Here is a 26,461-nt window from a genome sequence, read left to right as displayed (position 1 = left end):
CTAAAATATTCATGGGACATTTTTTTTATTACTTTCTGCCTTTCATAATTGAATTCCATTACTAAAAGCCATGAACACATCCAAAGATTTCATCACCGAAATTACTAAAACTAAGTTCACTAAACATTACAACTAAAACATATAAGACTAAGACTAAACATGGTGATCAAATGCACTTATTCACTAAATAAATTAGTATAAAACACATCCAAGCAGCCAAACATACTTACAACTAATTTCTCCATACCTCATGCAAAGTCATTAACCAAATTCAATATTCAAACACATAACTCATACTATATTCATTCATGGCACACAGCATATTAATCAAAATGGACTTATACCATTATCAAACCAGAACTGAACACAAGCATAGAAATAAGCCATTTTCGCATGGCCTTAATATAAAATCAAAGTTCAATATTTCCCAAAACACATTCCAGCCTATACATGCCATAATTCGAGTTTAACTTATAAAGGTACCAAAATAGCTGATAGTGTGATGAACTTTGCTGACGGTCCCTGAGCTTGTAGCTTGACTCCAAAATCTATAAAATAGAAACAAATATACACAGTAAGCTATTATAGCTTAGTAAGCCATAAGCAAACAAACATCTCAATAATAAAGTCAACTCATATTAACTAAATGAATTACATCAACACTATTATGCTTGACCTCAATATCCATAATTAATTCATTTTCGTAAATAATTAACCACCTAGGCTGAATACTCACATAGTCATTTAACACATTATAAAACAACTTCCAAACCAAATAGTCATAATAAACCTTACATTCATTCACTCTTGTACACAAACTTAAGAATCATTAAATATCAACACATATATAAATATTACCTATATGGCCGAATATTCCAAATCATATATGCACATATTTAAGAAACATTTCAATGATACACAAGTTTATTCATTCACAAACCAAATATACACACCAAGTACTCATATATTCTTCGTTTACAATGTACATGATTTACAACAAAAGTCCATAATACTTACCTACCTTATCTCGAGTAAATATCAAGTTAATTCATACCTGGCCATTTAACTCGTATTACACATCTGTACACAATTTACCTTCACCCGAAGAACCATTCAGGATTGGATAGGGCACTCAAATAATCACATAAATCATACAATGCCAATGTCCCAAACGTGGTCTTACATGTAGCCACATATCAATGCCACTGTCCCAGACAGGGTCTTACTCGTAAACACATATCAAAATCACATATCGATGCCATGGTCTTACTTCACACATATATCAGAATCCTATGTCATGACATACGTATCCGAACTATTCCTAAGGTTCATACGGGGATTTCGGACGTTGTAACTCGGTCGAAACCAATTCAGAGATCTAATAGCCAAGCTTAGTCATATTCGGCCTTAGCTTGTATATGTTCATACATATTATACCAGCATATAATATTTACATTTAACTACAATTAAACACGTCTATTTTCTTAATGCTAAGGCAATACAAGAATAAGAATGCATTGACAAAATGAGACAATGATGATGTATAAAATGTGCAAAACAAAACAATCACTACAAAAAAGGTTGAAGACGACTGGGATTACTAATGAATATACCTTCACTACCTATTAATTCTATAGAAAAGTCGTGAATATTCTACTGCTTAATAGGTTTCTACAGTAGTCTGTTTCTCTTGACAGCAAGACCTTGGGTTACCTCCCCTAGGGCACTATATGTCTATAGGCTTTGAATTCGGCTACCACTAATATTTCCTATCTTCTTTCGTACAAGGCAAGGATCTATGCTACTACGAATAAGTGAATAATCATTCACTCATATTATCCAACTCCTATCCAGTTAATCTGACCTTATCAGAATAAAATTTGTAAACCTGCTGCACATTCGTCAATATACAACCTGGACATAACATGAAATACCATTGAATAAAATAGTAGAACAAACCAAACTTAAACTTTAAACATTAATATAAATAAAAGTTTCATCAAAGTAATCCCGAGCATAAGAGATTTAGCTCATGGTTAAGTAAACCAAGTTTGAGTGTAATACAATAACGAACATCATCAATAATTGATAAGCTTTAAAGAAAAGCATGATAAGAAACGAAAGAGGAATTTTGATATGACAACTTTCACCCATATAGATCTCAACACAGGCAACGCAATGCCTTGCAGTTGCCAAAGATGATTGCAGTCATTTTCTCCTTCTTTTGTTGCCCTTGTTCTTGCCCCCTACCTGATATTTTTTGTTTCATCCAAGGCTGTTGTCCCAGTTTGTTTTCTCTATTGCTCAAGGTTGCTTTTTTTCATTTAAAAGACTACTCTCCCAAAGAGTTCTTTGCTTGGATTTTATAAGTTTCACCTTCTAGGGTAGGTCCATCAGCCCACGATCCTTCCTCTAATTGCTAGGTAGATATACATGTGGACCAAGTGTGGTACACGTTAAGTGTTGACTAGACGTCTTCCTGGTGTTGCCACAACATTTATGTTGGCAAATTGTCCATACTTTGTTATGAAAAACTGTCAACCTTTGCTCTACACTCTACACCTGCCAAACAATCTACAAACAAATCCCTCTAACAAGAGGTTAAAAGCAACATGTAATCACAATTAAGCGCAAGTCAAGCTCTTTAATGCAATACTTTAAAAGTGGCAACGCAATATCTTAAAATGCAACTAACAACACGTAAGTACAGGTAATTAACTAAGTATAAGAGATTGAAATATAACTCATTTCATGAGTTATCATGCATACATGAACAAGACTATACCAAAACTACCAAATAAGAAACACTTTCACAACATTGCATAACTAAAACATAAAACAACAAAATTATGAGCAAGTAAACTTTAAAACTTCTAATATATGCCACTTATAACATAAGTCAAAATAATCACAATTTATACTAGATCATTAAACAGATAGTGAGAGCTCTGACTTGAACTTCCAACCGACATAAATTTTATATGATTTACAAGAAATCAAATACAACTAATCTAAGCAAATCTTTGCTTAGTAAGTTCTTATTAAACTTAAACTTTAACTAACCTAAAGGTTGTCACTTAAACATTTTGCAATTAAATTCATAAGTAAGGTCTTGAGTTCATTATTAACCTATACATATCACAAGTCTCACAAGGTTAGTGAGTTCACATATACAAAACTTATAACTTTATCATGGCATAAAACATTTACAAATAAACATATTTAACACTTCCACATCTATTCATTTAACACTTCGAGTTTTCATTTCAATTGTCCCTTTCTACATACCTATCAATATAGCATTTCATATAAATACTTTATACAACTATTTTCATATAACCTATTCATATAATCATTTCGTATATTTGTTTCCATATAACTGATTCATTTACCATTCCATATGTCTATTTCATATAACCATTTCATTTTACACATTTAGCACATAATCATTTTGTATATCACATTTCATTTTAATAATTCATATCAATTTCTCCATTCAATGTCTAATTCCTTATAACCATTATGCTTTATACATTTAACACTCAATGAACCAAATGAAATAATATCGGATACTTAGGAACAATGGTAACACCAAGTTTGACTGTAAATGTATTTGTACTATAATTGTAAATGCTTACATGAGCTACGAAATGGGTTTGCTCACATAAGTTGTGGGTAGGGATGCTAGCTACATGAAGATTCTCAAATGAGTTGTAGAGAAACCACAACAATTACAGAACCCCAGCCATCGGTAGGACATCTAAGATCAACACACAAAACTTAAACAACCCCTAATGACATGTCATTTGTATCCTAAGCATTCACAAGGTTTATACGGGCCATGTTTCTTATCTATATCATTTAGTCATATGCACATTATTTCATCACAAGAATTCATCCATCTAGTTTACCATTTTCAAACATAACCTTTAATTTAATTAGCATTTCAACTTAGTCTATTCATCATTTACCATTTAACCAATAAATGAACTCAATCACAACATATATAGATAGATATTATACCAAAAAAAGAGCAACTAATTAATTTAACTAAGTTACCAACTTACCTAATCACAATAGCTACGAACACTTCAATGACAACTACTGGACAACTTTTCTTTTCCCGCAATTATCAACCAACTGAACTGTTTCTTGATTTAAATAAAATATTTTCATTAAATCAACCAATTAAAATACTTTAGAACACTTAAAGTCACATATTTGACTTTTTATCAACATTTTACACTTTTACCTTAGTTTTTTACCTTTTATTCAATTTAGTCCCTAAACTTGAAACTTTCAAATTGAACATATTTAATCCCAAACCATACCAAATGAACTTCATATAGTCCTTAAAAACTCATATTTAACATATTTTCACAAGAATTTCATACAATTTTGCTATTTTAACAACTTAGCCCCTAAATACAAAATTAACAATATTTAGTTAATCAAATAGTCCTTAAACATTTCATAGCTTCCAAATATAACAATTTCTATCAAAAACATCTAAAATTCATCAATGGTAAGATTTAAAATTTTTAAAATTTTTGAAAATGAAGATACAAGTTAGCTGGACATAGTTGCAACAATATCAAAAACAGAAAAATTACAAGAAATGGAACCCCGAAACCTTATCATGTAATGGCCGAACTCCAAAATTTTTGTAAGCTTTCCTTCCATGGTTTTTTCAGTGGGAGAAAAAAAAACATGAAGATGATGTCTTTCTTTTATTTTTAACTAATATTATTTATTTTTACTAAAGTTAATTAATATAATTTAAACATTATTTTAACTTAAAAATCACCATTTACCATCCATTAATAACAGTTATGGCATATTTTCCAATTAAAACCATCCACTTATTCATTTAGTCCCATTTAATTCATAAAAACTAATAGTTTTGTAGCTTTTACGATTTAGTCTTTTTTTTTCCTAATTAACTCTAAATCATTAAAATTTTTGGGCCGAACTTCAATACACCTATATAGTAACTCAAATATTTAGAGGATCGGTTTACAAAAATAAGGTCTCGATACCTCATTTTTCAAAAGCACTTGACTTTAGGGACAACCACTTGTACTTAACTAATTATCTAACTAAATAAAAGTATCAAATAAAAATTCAGTATATCATAATACTTGACTCGTAAATATTAAATAATATTTACAGACTCACTCGTCGTAATTGTGGTTACGAAACCACTATTTTTGACACCATTGAAAAACGTATTATTACATCAAATACCAAAATATTAAAGTATAAAACATTTATTTGAAAATCATCCGAGTACTCCTCCATCAGCTGTGTTCATGTCCTAACCTCAAGGGTTATCTAAAATGTCATAAAATCAAATGGGTGAGTTGTTTAAGCCCGATGTGAGTTCTAACTCAACTATTAAACATGAATTTAGTATATAAATCAAAAGAATATTATATAGAATTTATATAGTTTAATTCCACAGAGTTTTGACTTAGGTAACAATTAGTAATTTTGACACACATTTCATAAAAATAGCATAATTTAATTATCAGAGTAGTTTTTCATATATCAATATGCATGAGGATGTCAATGAAGAGTTTTTTCAAAAATCAGTGCAAGTTTTTTCACAAACAATCCTACCTATCTTTGATGCACAGCAATAAAGAGTTCCCAAAACTCGTCCATCCAATAACACTCCATGTTATGGCCAAGCCACTCAATAGCATTGTGGTCAAGCCACTCAATAACGTTGTGGTCAAGCTACTCAATAACGTTGTGATCAAGCCACTCAATATAACAGATAAGCTGCATGTTGTTGTCAAACCACTCAATATCATAAACAAGTTACATGTTGTGGTCAAGATACTCAATAACATTATGGCCAAGCCACTTAATATTGTACTAAAGCTTCCAAAGTCTTCCTCCTTTCATAATCATCCCAACCCCATGCATATGATATGACATATGAATGATATTCTTAGTGGGCATGCTTAACATGCATATCATATATCTCAATTTCAATATCAGTCGCATGATTTATATATCACGCATATCATATAATGCCAACATATCACACATGACGAGTATTGGCATATAAACATATTTTCATAATCAATTCGGAGTACTTACTTGAGAATCACCTTTTTTACAGGTTTAGTATCCCTTTTTTAATGCATAGTGTATTCCAACAGTATATCCATTATTAATAAATGTAAATAATTTATTTAACAATGATCCACATTTTTTTATTTAATATTAAGTTAAAACCTACACCTAATCGAAGCGAATCCGATGTGAAAACTCCTTCTAACACCCACTTTCATATTTAATTAAATCTACCTTGGATCTAAACACAAAATGAATAATCCATCATTGAAACACCCTTCATAAATATTTGATAAATAGTTAGGCTTTGGCTTTTATGACAATACTTACTCTTGTGATATTTAAAACAAATATATGAATTATTTTCGAAATTACTGACATTCCAAAACAGTCGTATTTGGTCCTTCATCATCAAAACAATATGGTAACACCCAATACCCGACTTGGTCATCGAGCCTAAATATAAAGATGTCACACCACCGTCTCACTACTTGTACATTACAATGTTCATTTTATTAAAGCCTACACATGTTATTCTTCGCATTTGCACATGTTTTAAGACGTACATACATTAATCATCATTAAATTATCCTGGACTTACATCAATGTACCTTACCGAGTTACATAATCAAGCATTTGGACCACTTAGCAAAGTTTAAAAATTACACATGTAGGTATCAATACTAACCCTAAGGTATCAATATTTTTTAAAGGATATCGATAACACCTAGAAAATCGATACCAAACTTGCATTATGTTTCTCTCTCAAAGATCATACTGTAAAACATTATCGGTACCTATCATAGAGTATTGATATATTTACCCTGAGTATCGATACTTGAGCAAAGGTATTGATACCAAACCTTTATACTGACTTCCCTGCATGTTTCAAAACACAGAGGTATTATTTTTAAAACCTAATTTTTGATACCTCTGCTATAGTCCTAAAAAATACAGCATACAAAAGTATTTAGTCCATTCCAATTTAGTTTCTAAACATCATGCATCAAATACTTCGACAAATAATCATCCAAGAGGTTAAATTTAACAGTCAAAACATCAGAACATGTCCGAACGAGAAACATCTTGCCATCATCAATGTTCATAAACCTAAGCATATTTATAACTCATAAACCTCATAAATAAAAGCAATAACCAGCAAAATATTCAGAACTAAAATTGCTATAAAAAGGTCTACTACATTGCCTTATTCCCTAAAATGTAAATAAATAATGAACACCTACGAAATATTAACAAGTCTTCCATGGATCACTCCCTCGGAAAAAAAACCACATTGCCCACACCAAAACATCACTTATCTGTATATGTTGAAAAGAGTAGGTGAGCTTAAACAAACAAAGTGAATAATTAGAATAATAACTATGCAAACATGTCATCATACAACCAAAAAACAACCATATATATACAATTATCATATTCTGTTGTCAAGTGCCATATAATACCTATTCATTCCTTGTCTATTAGTTAATTTACATAGCATTTACGTACTCATTCAAGCATATATCACATAACACATATTCCATTAATCATATATCACATTTCACACATTCACGTATAATGATAAATTGGCTCTTGAGGTATGGAACATAAAGTGGGCACTATCACCACACATTGAATATACGAATCTCCAATCACACCAAATGACTAATTGAGTCAAACATATCATATAAGTGAATCATATAGCTAACACTCTGGAATGATAGAAATGTGCAAATATACACAATCGCAACAAGTAATAAAGTGACAAGTAAATGTTGAGTTATCGTACCCACAGGGACTGTGAAAAGGATTATTTACGAATGCAATTTTAAAAACACTTTGGTGAAGAAAAATAATTTGATTTGAGAAGGTGATTAAAAACTAGGATTTTAACTAAGTAAAATAAAAATAAAATAAATAACAGTTCCAATGTATGATTTCAAAATATGATTTTAATCAAGATGACATAATTGTGCTAGGTTAATTACATTTCTTAACTTAGAATTATTAAACTCATGTTTATGTTGTTACGAATAAATTTATGGCAACTCAGAAATTTGCTAACTTATGAACATACTCACCTACCAAAATCCATTCATCTCTTGAATATACCTCTATGTCAATTCAACCGATTAAACAAATTTTAATAGGCAAATGTGTTAATGCACATACATACTTATGAAATTAAAATAATCTCTTGTACATATCTCTATGTCAAATCAAACAATTAATTCAATCTCATAAGCACATAAAAGATTACGTGAGGTAACAATGTATTTCTACCTTAAAACAGTTTAATCACAATAATCTTGAAAGTTATGCAAGGCAAATATATTGTTAGATACCGTTGCTAATTTAACCCTCAGCTACCTTAGATGATTAAACATGCATTGATTAAGTATCTTGTCAATTAATTACAATTTCAATCCATTTAAATAATTAATTCATTAGTTACCTTACAACTGTAATGCAAGAATAACTTAGTCATGGTTTTACTTAATCAAACATCTTCTTGAGGCCTATAACAACACAAACATAATTTTAATAAATTAAGTACACGAAATGAAATCAACCTAACATGAATTAAATTTAAGCCATATCAGTTGAATTAAACATTTCAACATCACAAATATTCATAGACATTTATCAAATCCAGTGTTTCTCTATGGCTTGAATGGTTTACTCCACTCTTCCTTCTCTGCTTGTTCTTATTGAACTGAGGCTGCTACGAACACTTTAATGATGCTTCAAATGGTGGGTGAATGACTCTTTTTCAAGAGGTGAAATCAGCAAAAGAATAAATAAAAATAGATGGGAAATGAAGAGAGAAAATTGAGAGACAAGAGAAGAGATGAGAAAGTTGAGGTGTGTTTCAAATGAACAACCAAGAGGGGTTTTTATAGGTTGAGAAGGCTGCTAAAAATAGTCAAAATCAGCAACCAAAGAGCCCTCCCATGGTCGGCCACACATGTGGCAAGTTTAAAGTTTTCAAACTTGTTATATTAAGGTAAGGGCAAATCTAGAAAGGCACAAATAGTGGGGGGGTTTGTTTGCAATTTGAAAAAGTATTTAAGGGTCATTTTGCAAGATAATTAATCAGCCAAGCAAGATGATTGGGTCAGCATGTGGGACAGTTTTGGGCTGCCCAGTACTCGGCCGATTCAGTTTTCTTGGTTCAGCTCAACTGGGCCACTTTTCATAATTAATTAATAATAATTTATTTAACCCAAATTAAATTGGATATAAATTAAAATTAATTATATTATGAATTAATGCACATAATTTGGACTGGCTTAGACTGAAAAATTAATTTTCCTTGATGCTTTATAAATTGTTTCTCGATTTTGTGCTTCAACAATGTCTACCAAGCCGTTTTTCGCTCTTTGGCAAATTTGTCAAAAATAATCAAATTTAATTATAAATTAATTAAAATTCACTATGTTAATAATTTAAGTACAAAATAATTATTTTATAATAATTATATATTTTTCGACAAGAATTTTACCGAACTTGCATGAATTTGAGTTAAAAAAGGCATGAAAAAGTGTGTATATTTTCGTGTTTCCACACCCGTAAACTTAATTCAATGATCGTCCTGAGTAATGCACAAATTTGAAAAGAATTTCTCAAAAATACCTTTGAAAAATTCCTTCAGAACAACATTCTTCCCAACAATCATGAATTTGGTATACTTATGCTCAAGAACAAGAAATTTGATATTTATGCTACTTATACATACATATCATTCAAATTAATCTCAATCATTCTTATGATAGCAAAAATTAGATTAAATGCTTGAAGACATGTTAATCCCTACCAACTTGATTTTATGTCCTTATTCAAGATTAAGCTACAATCATTAAGTTTAACTTATGCCTTCATATTTTGAACATAGCAATTTCTCTCCACTAATGTAGGTAGCATAGAAACTTGAATCAATAGGTCTTTAACAAGGTTGTAATGTGGCTAGGCTAGGGGTGAGTAAAAGATAAATTTAGGCTAAAAACCCTAGACTTAGCTTCAATAGGACCTTCAGAATATTTACCTTCAATACACCAACTAACTTTGCTTTCACATGTTTTGTAAATCTGTTTTCTTTCAAGTACACATTGTAACAGTCCGATTTTGTCCCTAGTCAGAACAGTGGTTTCGAGACCACGTAATCGATTCTGAAAAATATTTTAATACTATTTTCTGTGTCTTTGATATGTGAATTTATATCTGCGAAGTTTCTATGATTTAATTTGTCTGTTTCTATGGTTAATTATGAAATAGGATTTAATTGCGTAAATAATAAAATTTGCATGCCATTTATTCAATGTGTTTAATTAGCATGGCTTTGGATTATTTTGGCCTTATGTGGCAATTACTCCATTGAATTTACGAGTGGTCATAAATGACCTTGTTTTATGAAATAGATATGTTTATTAATGAGGGATATAATAGTAATTCATGCTTTAACATGAATTAAAGAAAACAAATTTCATGCATGTGTTCATAAAACACATATGAGAACTGAAAATCAAAGAAAATAAAGAGAAGAAAACCATTTTAGGTTTTGGCTAGCTGAATCCTTGATTAATGTATGAATTTTCATCTATTTTTGATAATTTCTACATTTCTGTGATCGTTGCTTCGTGTTCTTTAAAACCCATGTCTGAATTTATGTTTCTGTTGAAGATTATGAAAAGTGCCATTGATGATTATATGAGCTTTGTAATGTTTTTATATGGATTATGTAAGATAAATGTGAGATTATCATGTTTTGTTCTTGAATTTTTGATGGAATAGACCTATTTGGGCTAATTTGTGAAAATGAGGCTTTGAAGGTCTAAATTGTGATTTAAATATGTTATTTGGGCTTGTATGGAAGCTATGTATATTCGGCCAAGCTATAGTCTTGGTGAATTTTGCATATTTGTGATTTTGTGAAAAATGGACTAAATTGTCAAAGTGTGAAAATGCATGGGTTAAAATGAAAAGTGCCCTAAATATGTATTCATGGATTATTTTGAATGAAATGAATGATTGAATGGTTGAATTTGAATTGTAATAGATCAAGAACAAAGAAAATCAGACTTAGATCGAGGGAAGTCCAAAATAGTTGACTCGTTTTCGTTCGAAATTCGTATGAGGTAAGTCAAATTACAATTTCGTGTTAAATTGACTAAATTTTACGCATACAAATTTTAATCGGTATTAGACGGCCTTGAGAGCCTGATGAATAAATTTCAAATAAACTCTGATATTATGTTAGTATCTGAAAAGCTCTGTATGTTTATAAAAGAACGTTGACATTGATCTGAGATATCGTGGAAGATCGTGTCTGGGACACAGGCCTCGATTTGAGATTTACGTGTAAGACCATGTCTGGGACATAGGCATCGTATCTGATTTTGAGTAAGACCCTGTCTGGGATAGAGGCATCATACTGAATTACATGTAAGACCACGTCCGGGACGTCGGCATTGTATCCGTTTATGAGTGTCTGTATCATTTCTGAACTGTCTGATGATAGAATATGTAACGCCCCGTACCCGAGACCGTTGCCGGAGTCGAACACGAGGTGTTAACAGACTTAAATTCATTTACTTACATAGTTCATTTTAAAATTTCCAGACAAGCTGGCTAACTGCATCACATTCACTTTAAAAATCATATCTCGAGTTCCAAAACTTGAAAACCGATTCCGTAAATTTTTCCTGAAACTAGACTCATATATTCATCTATAAATTTTTTTCTAGAATTTTTGGTCAAGTCAATTAGTACAGTTTATTAGTTAAAGTCTCCCCTGTTTCAGGGTTTGACTACTCTGTCCTTCATGCATTACGACTTAGATATCTCCCTGTACAGAGCTTTAATACTTATGCCGTTTGTTTCTAATGAAGCTAGACTCAAAACGGAATCTATACATATAAAGCATGACTTCTAATTATCTCTGGTTAATTTATGGTAAATTTTCAAAATCAGAACAGGGGATCCAGAAAACGCTCTGGCCCTGTTTCACAAAAACTTAAACATCTCATAAAGTATGGCTCATATGGCCGTTTCGTTTCTTTCATATGAAAATAGACTCATCGAGAAACGATTACATAATTTATTCACTATTTAATTCCATTCCTATCATTTTTAGTGATTTTTCCAACTTACGTCACTGCTGCTGTCAGCATCTATTTTAAGGTAAATTTTACCTATTTCATAATTTTCCATGAATCGAATAGCAAATTAACATACATTATTATCAAGGGTAATCCCAATTAGCCATGACGCACGTAGCACCAATAGGACCATGATTGGCCATTCCAATGGCTAGTCATTACCAAACATTTCCACACCACTTAATAACCATATCACAAGACCATAATGTTATACTTCAAAATATACGAGCCATTTTCGCATGGCTATACGAATACACATTACCAAAAGGGTACTTAATTAACAACAAGGGTCAGCCCTATACATGCCATTTTCAAAATTGAACTAAAAGAGTACCAAAAAGTGGCTTAGATAGTGTGGATGACTTGACTTTGACACTCCGAGTCCGATGGTGACGAACAAAATCTATAAAAAGAGAATCAAAGTAATGAGTAAGCATTTTAATGCTTAGTAAGTTCAAGTAATGAAATTATTTACGACTAAAGTATAGCGTTCATATGACTAAATGAATAGTTGCATATACACATATTCCCAAAATCATACTTACTTCACACCTTAACCAGTATATTCATACACAGGGGATGAAACCTAACTAAAGGCCGGAAGTTGTTAATCAATAGAGCGCATACTATCTAAAAAGAAATTAACTTTTCCGATGCATATACGAAACATACCTTATCGTTTGGATTTTACGAGCGTATTAATTGAAATTATTACAGCAAGATCGCTCATTTCCAAACCCAAGTACCTTCGGGATTTAGCCGGATATAGCAACTCGCACAAATGCCTTTGGGTCTTAGCCCGGATATAGTCAATAGCACAAATGCCTTCGGGACTTAGCCCGGATATAGTCAATAGCACAAATGCCTTCGGGACTTAGCTCGGATATAGTCAATAGCACAAATGCCTTCGGGACTTAGCCCGGATATAGTCAATAGCCCAAATGCCTTCGGGACTTAGCCCGGATATCATTCGAATAATCATGCACATATATCAATAAATCATGACACATCCATATTTCATTTTCATTACTAAAGCTCAAACACAAGACACTTATCAAACCTTACCAATTCCGGCTCAATAGCCACATACAAAGAGCATGATTTTGATTGGCTTTATAACATGATCTCTATACACATTCGGCTACCCATCAGAGGTATAAACTAATCACCTCAATATATCATTCAAGTAGAAACATTATATCACCGTTTATTTGTTATGCTTATATGTCATGACTTAATCAAATCATAAACTAAGTTTCATTACTCGAAGACTTACCTCGGACGTTGTCGAACGACTTCAACGGCTATTCAATTACTTTTTCCTTTCCTTTATCGGATTTAGTTCCCCTTTGCTCTTGAGCTTAATTTAACAAATAGATTGATTTAATCATCTTGACCATCAAGAGCAATTCAAGGTACTTAGCCCATATATATATATATATTAGACATTAGAGTCATATATATGAAATCATGAATCAAATTCAACATATTAGCTAATATTCTCCTTTAGCCGATTACCTAAGTCAAGATAGAATCATCAATATGCTTACCCATAGCCGAATATAAGCAACACCAATCTATGTATTCATTCATGTGGTCGAGTATACATATTCCAATATGATCTCATTTCCATTTCATTTAACACTTAACATTTACCACATATCAATTAACCCATTTTTTTTTTATAATTACAAAACTCTTCATCTATTCATGCTCTCATATTCGGTTATCCATACCTATACTAACCATATAACTAAAAATTCTAAGTTTAAACACAATACAACATTTTAGCACCATGGCCGAACACTTCATGAAGTTGCTAAGACCCATCCTTTTCAAATTCTCACACACACTCACATCCAATCCTTTTTATTAAGCACTCAAATTCTATCATCTTCATACCTCATCAACACAACATCAAACACCAACCAAGAAAGACAACATCCATGGTCGAGTATCATCTCCATCAAATAGCAAAGATTTAAACCATGGGCTAGGTAGAATTCAAACTAACAACTAAAAATATGCATGAATTTCACGGAATAACATCAAACATACCTCTTCCTAATCATCAACCAACCGAGCATGAAGCAAGAGAATTCTTTTCTTCTTCCTCCCTCAAGTCACGACAATGGAGGAGCAAGGATGAAACAACTTTGGTTTCCCCTCCCACTCACGTCATGTTTTATTATTATTAATTCATTATTTTATTTTGTAACTAAAAAAAATGTTAATAGAAAAATACATATTACCATTAATAGCCCATACCATGGCCGGCCACTATCCAAGATTTGGCTAATTTGACATGCAAGTACCCTCTTTTTGACATCATGCACTATTAGATCCTTATAGATTAACCTATCACATTTCAAAAGTGTCACACCTAAGTCCTATTGACTAAATTCACATGCAATCGACTAAATCGAAGCTTAGAACTTTCACACATTCATATCCACATATTTTAGACAATAAATATTATATTCAAATACTTCAGTGATTCGGTTTAGCGGTCCCGAAACCGCTTTCCGACTGGGGTCAATTTAGGGCTGTCACAACTCTCCCCCACTTAAGAAATTTTCGTCCCCGAAAATCTTACTGGTAAATAGGTTTGGGTATCGTTCTTTCATAGAGTTCTCAGTTTCCCAAGTAGCTTCTTTGACCCCGTGCTTGTGCCATAACACTTTTACTAAAGGAACCTTTTTATTTCGTAATTTTTTCACTTCACGAGCTAGGATACGAATCGGTTCTTCTTCATAACTCATATCGGATTGAATTTCAACCTCGGATCGATTAATTATGTGCGAAGGATCAGATTTGTAACGTCGAAACATCGAAACGTGAAAAACGTTGTGAATCTTTTCGAGATCAGGGGGTGAAATCAATCTATATGCCACTGGACCAACTCGTTCGGATATTTCATATGGCCCTATGAACCTCGGACTCAGTTTGCCCTTACAGCCAAATCTGAGTATCTTTTGCCAAGGTCAAACTTTAAGAAACACTTTGTCTCCCACCTGATACTCAATATCTCTTCGTTTTAAATTCGCGTACGACTTCTGACGATCTGATGCTGCCTTCAGACTTTCACGAATTATCTTTACTTTCTGCTCAGCATCTTTAATCAAATCAACTCCGAAAATTTTACTTTCACCGAGCTCGTTCCAAAACAATGGTGTATGGCATTTACGACCGTACAAAGCCTCGTAAGGTGCCATCTTAAGACTTGATTGAAAACTATTGTTGTAAGCGAATTCAATAAAAGGTAAATACCGCTCCCATGAACCACTAAACTCAAGGATGCAACATCTCAACATATCCTCGAGTATCTAAATTATCCGCTCGGATTGACCATCAGTCTGTGGATGAAATGCGGTGCTAAAATGCAACTTGGTACCCAAAGCTTCTTGAAATTTCTTCCAAAATCGCGATGTGAATCTCGGATCTCTATCTGATACAATAGAAATTGGTACTCCATGTAACCTTACAATCTGGGATACATACATTTCAGCTAGCTTGTCAAGAGAATAATCCATACGTACAGGGATAAAATGAGCCGACTTTGTCAATCTATCAACAACAACCCAGATCGTATCTTTCCTGCTTGATGACAATGGCAATCCAGATACAAAATCCATCGTGACTCGATCCCACTTCCACTCGGGTATCATGATCGGCTGAAGTAATCCTGTAGGCACTTGATGTTCCACTTTCACTTGTTGACATATTAAACACTTCGAAACAAAATCGGAAATGTCTCGTTTCATACCATGCCACCAAAACTGACGTCTCAGATCGTTGTACATTTTCGTACTCCCCGGGTGAATTGACATTTGGCTACAATGAGCTTCGTTCAGAATTGTCGAACTAAGTTCTGAATTTCTTGGAACACACAAACGACTTCTAAACCTCAAACAATCGTCATCATCAATTTGAAACTCTGATTCCTTATTCGAAACACATTTAGCCCGTTTTGCAACCAATTCATCATCGACTTCCTGAGCTTTACGAATTTGATGGATCAACAATGGTTTGGCCTTTAATTCTACTACTAACACATTGTCGGATAGAATAGACAAGTGTATATTCATCGCTCGTAAAGCAAATAGTGATTTACGACTTAAAGCATCCGCAACCACATTAGCCTTTCCCGGGTGATAGTCAATGACAAGCTCATAGTCTTTCAACAACTCGAGCCAACGTCTTTGTCGCAAATTCAAATCTCTTTGAGTCATCAAATATTTGAGACTTTTGTGATCCGAAAATACATGGCACTTCTCACCAAATAAGTAATGTCTCCATATTTTTAAAGCGAATGCGATGGCAGCTAATTCGAGATCATGGGTTGGATAATTTTTCTCATGTGGATTCAATTGTCTCGACGCATAAGCTACAACTCGACCTTCTTGCATCAATACACAACCCAACCCAAGTAAGGATGCGTCACTGTAAATGACAAACTCTTTGCCTGATTCGGGCTGCACTAGTACTGGAGCTTCAGTCAAATGAGTTTTCAATTGATCGAAACTTTTCTGACATTTTTCTGTCCATTCAAACTTAACATCTTTCTGAAGTAGTTTCGTTATGGGTGTGGCTATCATCGAGAAACCCTTTACGAACCGTCTGTAGTAACCGGCAAGTCCCAAAAAGCTCCGAACCTCAGTAATATTTCTCGGAGGCTTCCAGTTAAGTATGGCTGAAATTTTGCTCAGATCAACTCGAGTACTCGATGCAGATACCACATGACCCAAGAAGCTAACCTCTCTTAACCAGAACTCACACTTACTAAACTTAGCATATAACTGCTTATCCCGTAAAATTTGCAACACTAATCCCAGGTGTTCAGCATGATCGGTTTTATTTCTCAAATAGACCAAAATATCATCGATAAACACAACTACAAACCGATCCAAATACGGTCTGAAGATCCGATTCATCAAATCCATAAATACCGCAGGGGCATTAGTGAGCCCAAACGGCATCACTAAGAACTCATAGTGACCGTATCTCGCTCTGGAAGCAGTTTTGGGTATATCCGAATCTCGATTTCGCAACTGATAATAACCCGATCTCAAAATAATAACCCGATCTCAAATCTATCTTTGAAAACACTGAGGCTCCCTTTAGTTGATCAAACAAATCATCAATAGGCGGTAACGGATATTTATTCTTTATTGTCACTTTATTCAGCTTACGATAGTCGATGCACAACCTCATGGTTCCGTCCTTCTTTTTCACAAACAATACTGGTGTACCCCAAGGTGAGAAACTTGGTCGAGCGAAACCTCTATTCGTCAACTCTTGAAACTGAGCTTTCAATTCCTTTAATTCCATCGGTGCCGTACGATACGGAGCTATCGAAATCGTTGTAGTTCCAGGTACAAGTTCGATGCCAAACTCTACCTCCCGAACAGGTGGTAACCCTTGTAATTCTTCGGGAAAAACATCCGGATATTCACAAACCACTGGTACCAACTCAAGTTTCTTTCCTGATTCTTCATTATCAAGTACGTATGCAAGTACGCTTCACACCCCTTTCTCACATATTTTTGAGCTAACATCGAGGATATTATTGTTGGCAATCCATTCAAGATAGTAGATTCAACTCAGATTATCTCATTATTTGCACACTTCAAATCAATAGTCTTGCTTTTACAATTCACAACCGCATCATGCACGGTCAACCAATCCAAACCGAGAATAACATCAAATTCATCAAACGGTAAAAGCATCAAGTCCGCCGGAAAACAGGAACCTCGAATTACTAGGGGACATTTCTTACACACCTTATCAACAAGCACATAATGACCCAAGGGATTCGACACTCTAATGACGAACTCAGTAGACTCAACAGGTAAAGTCTTACTGGATGCTAAAGTCTCACATATATAAGAATGAGTAGAACCAGGGTCAATCAATGCAATCACATTAGTATCAAAGAGAGTGAAAGTACCCGTAATAACATCTGGCGAAGAAGCATCCTCGCGTGCATGTATAGCATAAGCTCTAGCAGGAGCACGAGCCTCAGATCTGGTAGTAACATCTCTAGATCCTCTCTGACTGCCACTAGCATTCCCCACATTTTTGGATGGTCTACCTCGAGCAGTAGTAGCACCCGTTTTCCCACTCTGATTTACATTCTGTTCAGACAGTCTCGGGCAATCCTTGATAAAGTGGTCAGCTGATCCGCACTTATAACAGGAGTGATCATGGAATCTACAACTCTCCGAATGCCATTTACCACAATACTGGCACTCTGTTCTGTCTCGACGATCATTTCCAACACTGGCAACCGAAGCGACTCGTGTACTCACAAGGGGTTGATCACGATCTCGTCTAGAAATGCCCGAAGTGCCTTTAGACCGGCCTGAATCATCTCTAAATTTCTTCGATGACTGTTGAAAGGGCTTTCTCGCAGATCTCTTACGAAACTCCTTTGTTCCCATATCAGCTTTTCTTTTCTCCTTACTGAGCTCTTCGCCTTTGCAAGCTCGCTCGACAAGTACCACAAATTCTCTGATTTCTAAAATGCCAACACACAGTTTTATATCTTCGTTCAGTCCATCTTCGAAACGTTTGCACATTACGGCTTCTGAGGACATGCATTCTCGAGCATACCGGCTAAGCCTTACAAACTTTCGTTCATAATCAGTAACCGACATGGAACCTTGTTTAAGTTCAAGAAATTCTTTCCGTTTTTTATCAATGAATCTCTGGCTGATATACTTTTTTCGAAACTCGGTTTGAAAAAACTCCCAAGTTACTTGCCCTCTGGGCACAGCAGAAATCAACGTATTCCACCAATAATAGGCAGAATCTTGTAGCAAGGAGATAGTACACTTAAGGCATTCATCGGGTGTGCAAGATAGTTCATCAAGTACCCGAATAGTGTTGTCCAACCAAAATTCAGCTTGCTCGGCATCATCGCTGTCTGTAGCCTTAAATTCAGTAGCCCCGTGTTTTCGGATTCTATCAACTGGGGGCTTATTTAACCTTATCTGGTTAGTTACCGGAGGTATCACAGGTGCAGGGGTTGTATTGGTCGGGAATGGGGGTTGTGGAACAGCCGTATTAGTTCGAATGTACTGATTGAACCACTCATTCATTACGCTATAAAAAGCCTGTCTAGCTTCATCATTCTGATTACTAGCAATAGGTTGAGAGTCCGCCAGCGTTGTCCCTTGCACGGGAGCAGGTGCTACACTCTCAACATCATCAGCTACCGCTTGGTTGGGATCGGGATCCATTACAAAAAGTAAACACATTTTTAACTGTCAGAAATCACCACACTATCAATAAACGCATAATGGCATGTATAGCTAAACCCGAACGTATTACGATAGTCCTAGAATCGACTAAACCATAGCTCTGATAGCAATAAAATTGTAACACCCCGTACCCGAGACCGTTGCCGGAGTTGAACACGAGGTGTTAATAGACTTAATTCATTTACTTACACAGTTCATTTTAAAATTTCCAGACAAGCTGGCTAACTGCATCACAGTCACTTTAAAAATCATATCTCGAGTTCCAAAACTCAAAAACTGATTCCGTAAATATTTCATGAAACTAGACTCATATATTCATCTATAAATTTTTTTCTAGAATTTTTGGTCGAGCCAATTAGTACAGTTTATTAGTTAAAGTCTCCCCTGTTTCAGGGTTCGACTACTCTGACCTTCATGCATTACGACTTAGATATCTCCCTGTACAGAGCTTCAATACTTATACCGTTTATTTCTAATGAAACTAGACTCAAAAAGGAATCTATACATATAAAGAATGAATTCTAATCATCTCTGGTTAATTTATGGTAAATTTTCAAAATCAGAATAGGGGATCCAGAAAACGCTCTGGCCCTGTTTTACAAAAACTTAAACATCTCATGAAATATGGCTCATATGGCCGTTTTGTTTCTTTCATATGAAAATAGACTCATCAAGATTCAATTACATAATTTATTAACTATTTAATTCCATTCCTACCATTTTTAGTGATTTTTCCAACTTACGTCACTGCTGCTATCAGCATCTATTTTAAGGTAAAATTTACCTATTTCGTAATTTTCCATGAATCGAATAGCAAATTAACATACATTATTATCAAGGGAAATCCCGATTAGCCATGACGTACGTAGCACCAATAGGACCATGATTGGCCATTCCAATGGCTAGTCATTACCAAACATTTCCACACCACTTAATAACCATATCACAAGACCATAATGTTATACTTCAAAATATACGAGCCATTTTCGCATGGCTATACGAATACACATTACCAAAAGGGTACTTAATTAACAACAAGGGTCAGCCCTAGACATGCCATTTTCAAAATTGAACTAAAATAGTACCAAAAAGTGGCTTAGATAGTGTGGATGACTTCGACTTTGACACTCCCGAGTCCGATAGCTGACGAACAAAATCTATAAAACAGAGAATCAAAGTAACAGAGTAAACATTTTAACGCTTAGTAAGTTCAAGTAATGAAATTATTTACGACTAAAGTATAGCGTTCATATGACTAAATGAATAGTTGCATATACGCATATTCCCAAAATCATACTTACTTCACACCTCAACCAAGATATTCATACATGTGGGATCAAACCTAACTAAAGGTGGAAGTTGTTAATCAATAGAGCACATACTATCTAAAAGAAATTAACTTTTCCGATGCATATACGAAACATACCTTATCGTTTGGATTTTACGAGCGTATTAATTGAAATTATTACAGCAAGATCACTCATTTCCAAACCCAAGTACCTTCGGGATTTAGCCGGATATAGCAACTCGCACAAATGCCTTCGGGTCTTAGCCCGGATATAGTCAATAGCACAAATGCCTTCGGGACTTAGCCCGGATATAGTCAATAGCACAAATGCCTTCGGGAATTTTTCGGGATATAGTCAATAGCACAAATGCCTTCGGGACTTAGCCCGAATATAGTCAATAGCCCAAATGCCTTCGGGACTTAGCCCGTATATCATTCGAATAATCATGCACATATATTAATAAATCATGACACATCCATATTTCATTTTCATTACTAAAGCTCAAACACAAGAAACTTATCAAACCTTACCAATTTCGGCTCAATAGCCACATACAAAGAGCATGATTTTGATTGGCTTTATAACATGATCTCTATACACATTCGGCTACCCGTCATAGGTATAAACTAATCACCTCAATATATCATTCAAATAGAAACATTATATCACCGTTTATTTGTTATGCTTATATGTCATGACTTAATCAAATCATAAACTAAGTTTCATTACTCGAAGACTTACCTCAGACGTTGTCGAACGACTTCAACGGCTATTTAATTACTTTTTCCTTTCCTTTATCGGATTTAGTTCCCCTTTGCTCTTGAGCTTAATTTAACAAATAAATTGATTTAATCATCTTGAACATCAAGAGAAATTCAAGGTACTTAGCCCATATATATATATTAGACATTAGAGTCATATATATGAAATCATGAATCAAATTCAACATATTAGCTAATATTCTCCTTTAGCCGATTACCTAAGTCAAGATAGAATCATCAATATGCTTACCCATAGCCGAATATAAGCAACACCAATCTATGTATTCATTCATGTGGTCGAGTATACATATTCCAATATGATCTCATTTCCATTTCATTTAACACTTAACATTTACCACATATCAATTAACCCATTTTTTTTATAATTACAACACTCTTCATCTATTCATGCTCTCATATTCGGTTATCCATACCTATACTAACCATATAACTAAAAATTCTAAGTTTAAACACAATACAACATTTTAGCACCATGGCCGAACACTTCATGAAGTTGCTAAGACCTATCCTTTTCAAATTCTCACACACACTCACATCCAATCCTTTTTATTAAGCACTCAAACTCTATCATCTTCATACCTCATCAACACAACATCAAACACCAACCAAGAAAGACAACATCCATGGCCGAGTATGATCTCCATCAAATAGCAAAGATTTAAACCATGGGCTAGGTAGAATTCAAACTAACAACTAAAAATATGCATGAATTTCATGGAATAACATCAAACATACCTCTTCTTAATCATCAACCAACCGAACATGAAGCAAGAGAATTCTTTTCTTCTTCCTCCCTCAAGTCACGGCAATGGAGGAGCAAGGATGAAACAACTTTGGTTTCTCCTCCCACTCACCTCATGTTTTATTATTCTTAATTCATTATTTTATTTTGTAACTAAAAAATGTTAATAGAAAATACATATTACCATTAATAGCCCATACCATGGCCGCCACTATCCAAGATTTGGCTAATTTGACATGCAAGTACCCTCTTTTTGACATCTTGCACTATTAGATCCTTATAGATTAACCTATCACATTTCAAAAGTGTCACACCTAAGTCCTATTAACTAAATTCACATGCAATCGACTAAATCGAAGCTTAGAACTTTCACACATTCATATCCACATATTTTAGACAATAAATATTATATTCAAATACTTCGGTGATTCGGTTTAGTGGTCCCGAAATCGCTTTCCGACTAGGGTCAATTTAGGGATGTCACAGAATACGAGATATGAGAATGAATATATGAAATGTATAATCTATACAGGTACGTTTGTATCTTACTAAATTTCTGAATATGAAAGACTCTGTTTCTGTGAAATAATGAATGCGAAGTATGTATGAAATCATGGAAATGAAATATGGCATGTATACAAGCAAATGAGCATGGTTAGGCTCATGAACTATTCTATGAAATGGTTATGAATTCTTGCTGTTGATTTGTACTTTATATGATTTAATAGTTAAACCAATTGTATTTGGCTTACTAAGCTCTTTGTAGCTTACTCTGGGTGATTTATGTCTATTTTACAGTTATCGTAGCTACTGAAGGCTTGAGAATTGTGACAGCCCAAAATTGACCCTAGTCGAGATGTGGTTTCGGGACCACAAAATCGAGGCATAAAAATAATTTAAAATTTATTTTGATGCCTATGATATGTGTTAATTTTGTGTGGCATTTTGATGATTCGATTTAGTGTTATAAAGGTGAATTTCACTAGAAAGGACCTAGTAGTAAACTTTGAAAGTATGATGGGAAATGTGTGATGACTAGTTAATCATGCATGCAAAAATAAGGGATTTGCATGTCAAATTTCCCAAAAGGAAGCTTAGTGGCGGCCATGACAAGGGTTATGGGCAAAGAAAACATGTTGAAACATGTTTTGTTAATGGATGATGAGGAAATGATTTAATAATTAAGTTGTGGGAAGAGAAGAGAAAAAAATGTGTGTGAGTGTGGCATTTCCCCCATTGCCGTGTATGTGAAAGAAAACAAGAAAAAATTGTTCATCCTTGTTCTTTCCTTCTTGGCGAAAATACTAAGGGAGAAGATAGGAGTTTTGCTTCATGCTTGGCTTGGAAGAGAACTAGAAGGAGATTTGGTCATACTTGCATCAAGATTAAGGTATGTTTGAGGTTGTGTCATGAGATTCATGTTTGTTTTGGTTGCTAACTTGATGTGCATGTTAGCCATGGTTCAAATCCTTGTTATGCCATGAAAATGGTGTTTGGCCAAGGTTGATATTGTGTTAAAGCCATTGCATGCTAAATGTGAAGCTTGTTGATGATGCATGTAATGAAGGATTGACTACTCTTGAAATTTCTTTTTAGTATTCTTGAGTAGGACATTGAATTCTTTGTTTAACCATGACCAAAGTTAAAAGGGTATGGTTGTGATGTATTCGCCATGGTGCATTCATGAGCATGATTTATGCTTGTTACTTGATTGGTAAAATTTGTGTTTGGATGGGTATGAACCCTTGAGATTGACCTTGCACCTATATGTGTGTATATGTTTGCACATGATGTTTTGGTTATGAAGTAAGTGATAAATATGTTTGTTTAAAGAAGAAAATGTTGAAGAATGGTTGTGAAATTGCAAGTACATTCGCCTAGTACACATATGATGTGAAAATCTTGGAATTTATTGTTGATTTGGTGCAAGAATGACTAAGTATAATCGGCCATATGAGTGCTTGATGCTATATTATAAGTATTGAGCTACAATATGTAAAGCATTAGCTAGTAAAATGTGTGCCATTCATGTGTGGTGTTAAACATGTAATTGGCCTCAACATCAACATGCATAATCGGCCATGAATGAGTACCTAAGAGGTTGTGTTGTTCGCCATGAGTAAGCATGTTGAAGGCTTTGTATGTTGAGTCGATTCATGAATTCGTACTTATGTGACTTTAATGTCTAGTGAATATATGTGGGCTAAGTGCCTTGAGTTCTTCTTTTCGATACTCAAATGATTGAATCAAATTATTTGTTAAATTAAGCTCAAGAGCAAAGGGGACCAAATCCGATAAAGGGAAGGAAAAAGTAGTCGAATAGCCATCGAATCGTTCGACAACATCCGAGGTAAGTTTTCGAGTATCGAAACTTAGATTTTGATTCGATTGAATGAAGTAATAAGCAATCAAAATTCTGCCCTTGTATATGGCCATTGAGCGAAATGATATTTTGTTAAGTGAATTGTGCATAAAAGTTTTGTTGTGAAAATGAAACAAAGATGTGCATGAATGTTCGAGTGATATCCGGGCTAAGCCCGAAGGCCATTGTGTGAATTGTGATATCCGGGCTAAGCCCAAAGGCAATTGTGCGAGCTATGATATCCGGGCTAAGCCCGAAGGCAATTGTGCGAGTTGTGATATCCGGGTTAAGTCCGAAGGCATTTGTGCGGGTTACCATAACGGGCTATGTCCCGGCGTTTGAACGAGTAGCTATATCCGGTTAAACTCAAGGTATGTGATTCAAATTTATAAGCTGCTGGAAAATTTTCAGTTAATGCACTTGTGAAATTCCCAACAAGGTATGTTTTGTGTGTGCTTTGCACACTATGAGTAAGTGCGTATGAATATTCGCCCAATGATAAACGAGCTATCGGCCTTAACTAAGCCGTTGTTTGTGTCTGAAAATAAGAGTTGGGATTGTGAAGTAAGCATGTCTTTGAGAAATTGTGCATATGAATTATTGTTTAGCTACTTGAATGCTATGCTTTGGTTGTGTGTATATTATGGCTCGAAACTTACTAAGCATAAATTGCTTACTCCGTTTCTTTGTTTCTCTGTTTATAGATTTTGCTCGTTAGCGATCGGATTCGGGATCATAGAAGTTGAAGTCAACCACACTATCAAAGCCCCTTTTTGGTACTCATTTAGTTGAGTTCGGATATGGCATGTATAGGACTACCCTCGGTTGTTTTAAGTACTTGTGTTGTATATGTGTACGGCCATGCGAAAATGGTTCGTAATAGTGGAGTATGGAATTAGACCATTTGTGGTTTGTAATTATATATGGTTTCATGATGTGATTATGGATTGAATCGAGTGTTGGTCACATGATCAGCCATTGGAATGGCTAAATATGATCATATGTGGACCTAAGTATGACTAGACTATAGTTGATCCATGGGAACTACAACATAGGTAAAGCCTACCTTAAAAACAGATGCTGCCAGCTGCAGTGACGTGGATGGGGAAAATCACCAAAATTTGTAGGAATGGTGTTAAATAGTGAATAAATTATGTGATCTAACCTTGACGAGTCTATTTTCATATGAAAGTAACGAAACGATCATATGATCAGTATACCGAGAGATATTAAAGTTCTCGTGAGACAGGGCCAGAACGGTTTCTGGGTCCCCTGTCGCGACTTTGAAAATTTTCCATAAATTATCCAGAATGAATTAGAAGTCATGCCTTATATGTGAAGATTCCTTTTTGAGTCTAGTTTCATTAGAAATAAACGGCATCAGTATTGAAACCCTGTACAGAGAGATATTCAAGTTGTAATGCGCGAAGGTCAGTGTAGTCGACCCCTGTAACATGGGTGACTTTAACTAATAAACTGTACCAATTGGCCCGACCAAAAATTCTAGAAATAAATCCAGGGATGGATATATGAGTCTAAATTCAGGGAAAATTTATGGAATCAGTTTCCGAGTATTGTAACTCGAGATATGCTTTTTAAGGAAACAGTGATGCAGTTTTCCAGCTTGCCTGGGAATGTCAAGTTGGTCGGTGCTATAAGTGGTTTTGGCTTGTTAACCCCTCGTGTCCGACACCGGCAACGGTCTCGGGTTCGGGGTGTTACAATTTTATTGGTATCAGAGCCACGGTTTAGTTGATCCTAGGACTACCGTGATAT

The sequence above is a fragment of the Gossypium arboreum genome, chromosome 8 (genome assembly GCF_025698485.1).
Source record: "Gossypium arboreum isolate Shixiya-1 chromosome 8, ASM2569848v2, whole genome shotgun sequence".
Classification (NCBI taxonomy): domain Eukaryota; kingdom Viridiplantae; phylum Streptophyta; class Magnoliopsida; order Malvales; family Malvaceae; genus Gossypium; species Gossypium arboreum.
The sequence above is the reverse complement of the archived record's forward strand: the minus strand, read 5'-3'. Positions refer to the sequence as shown.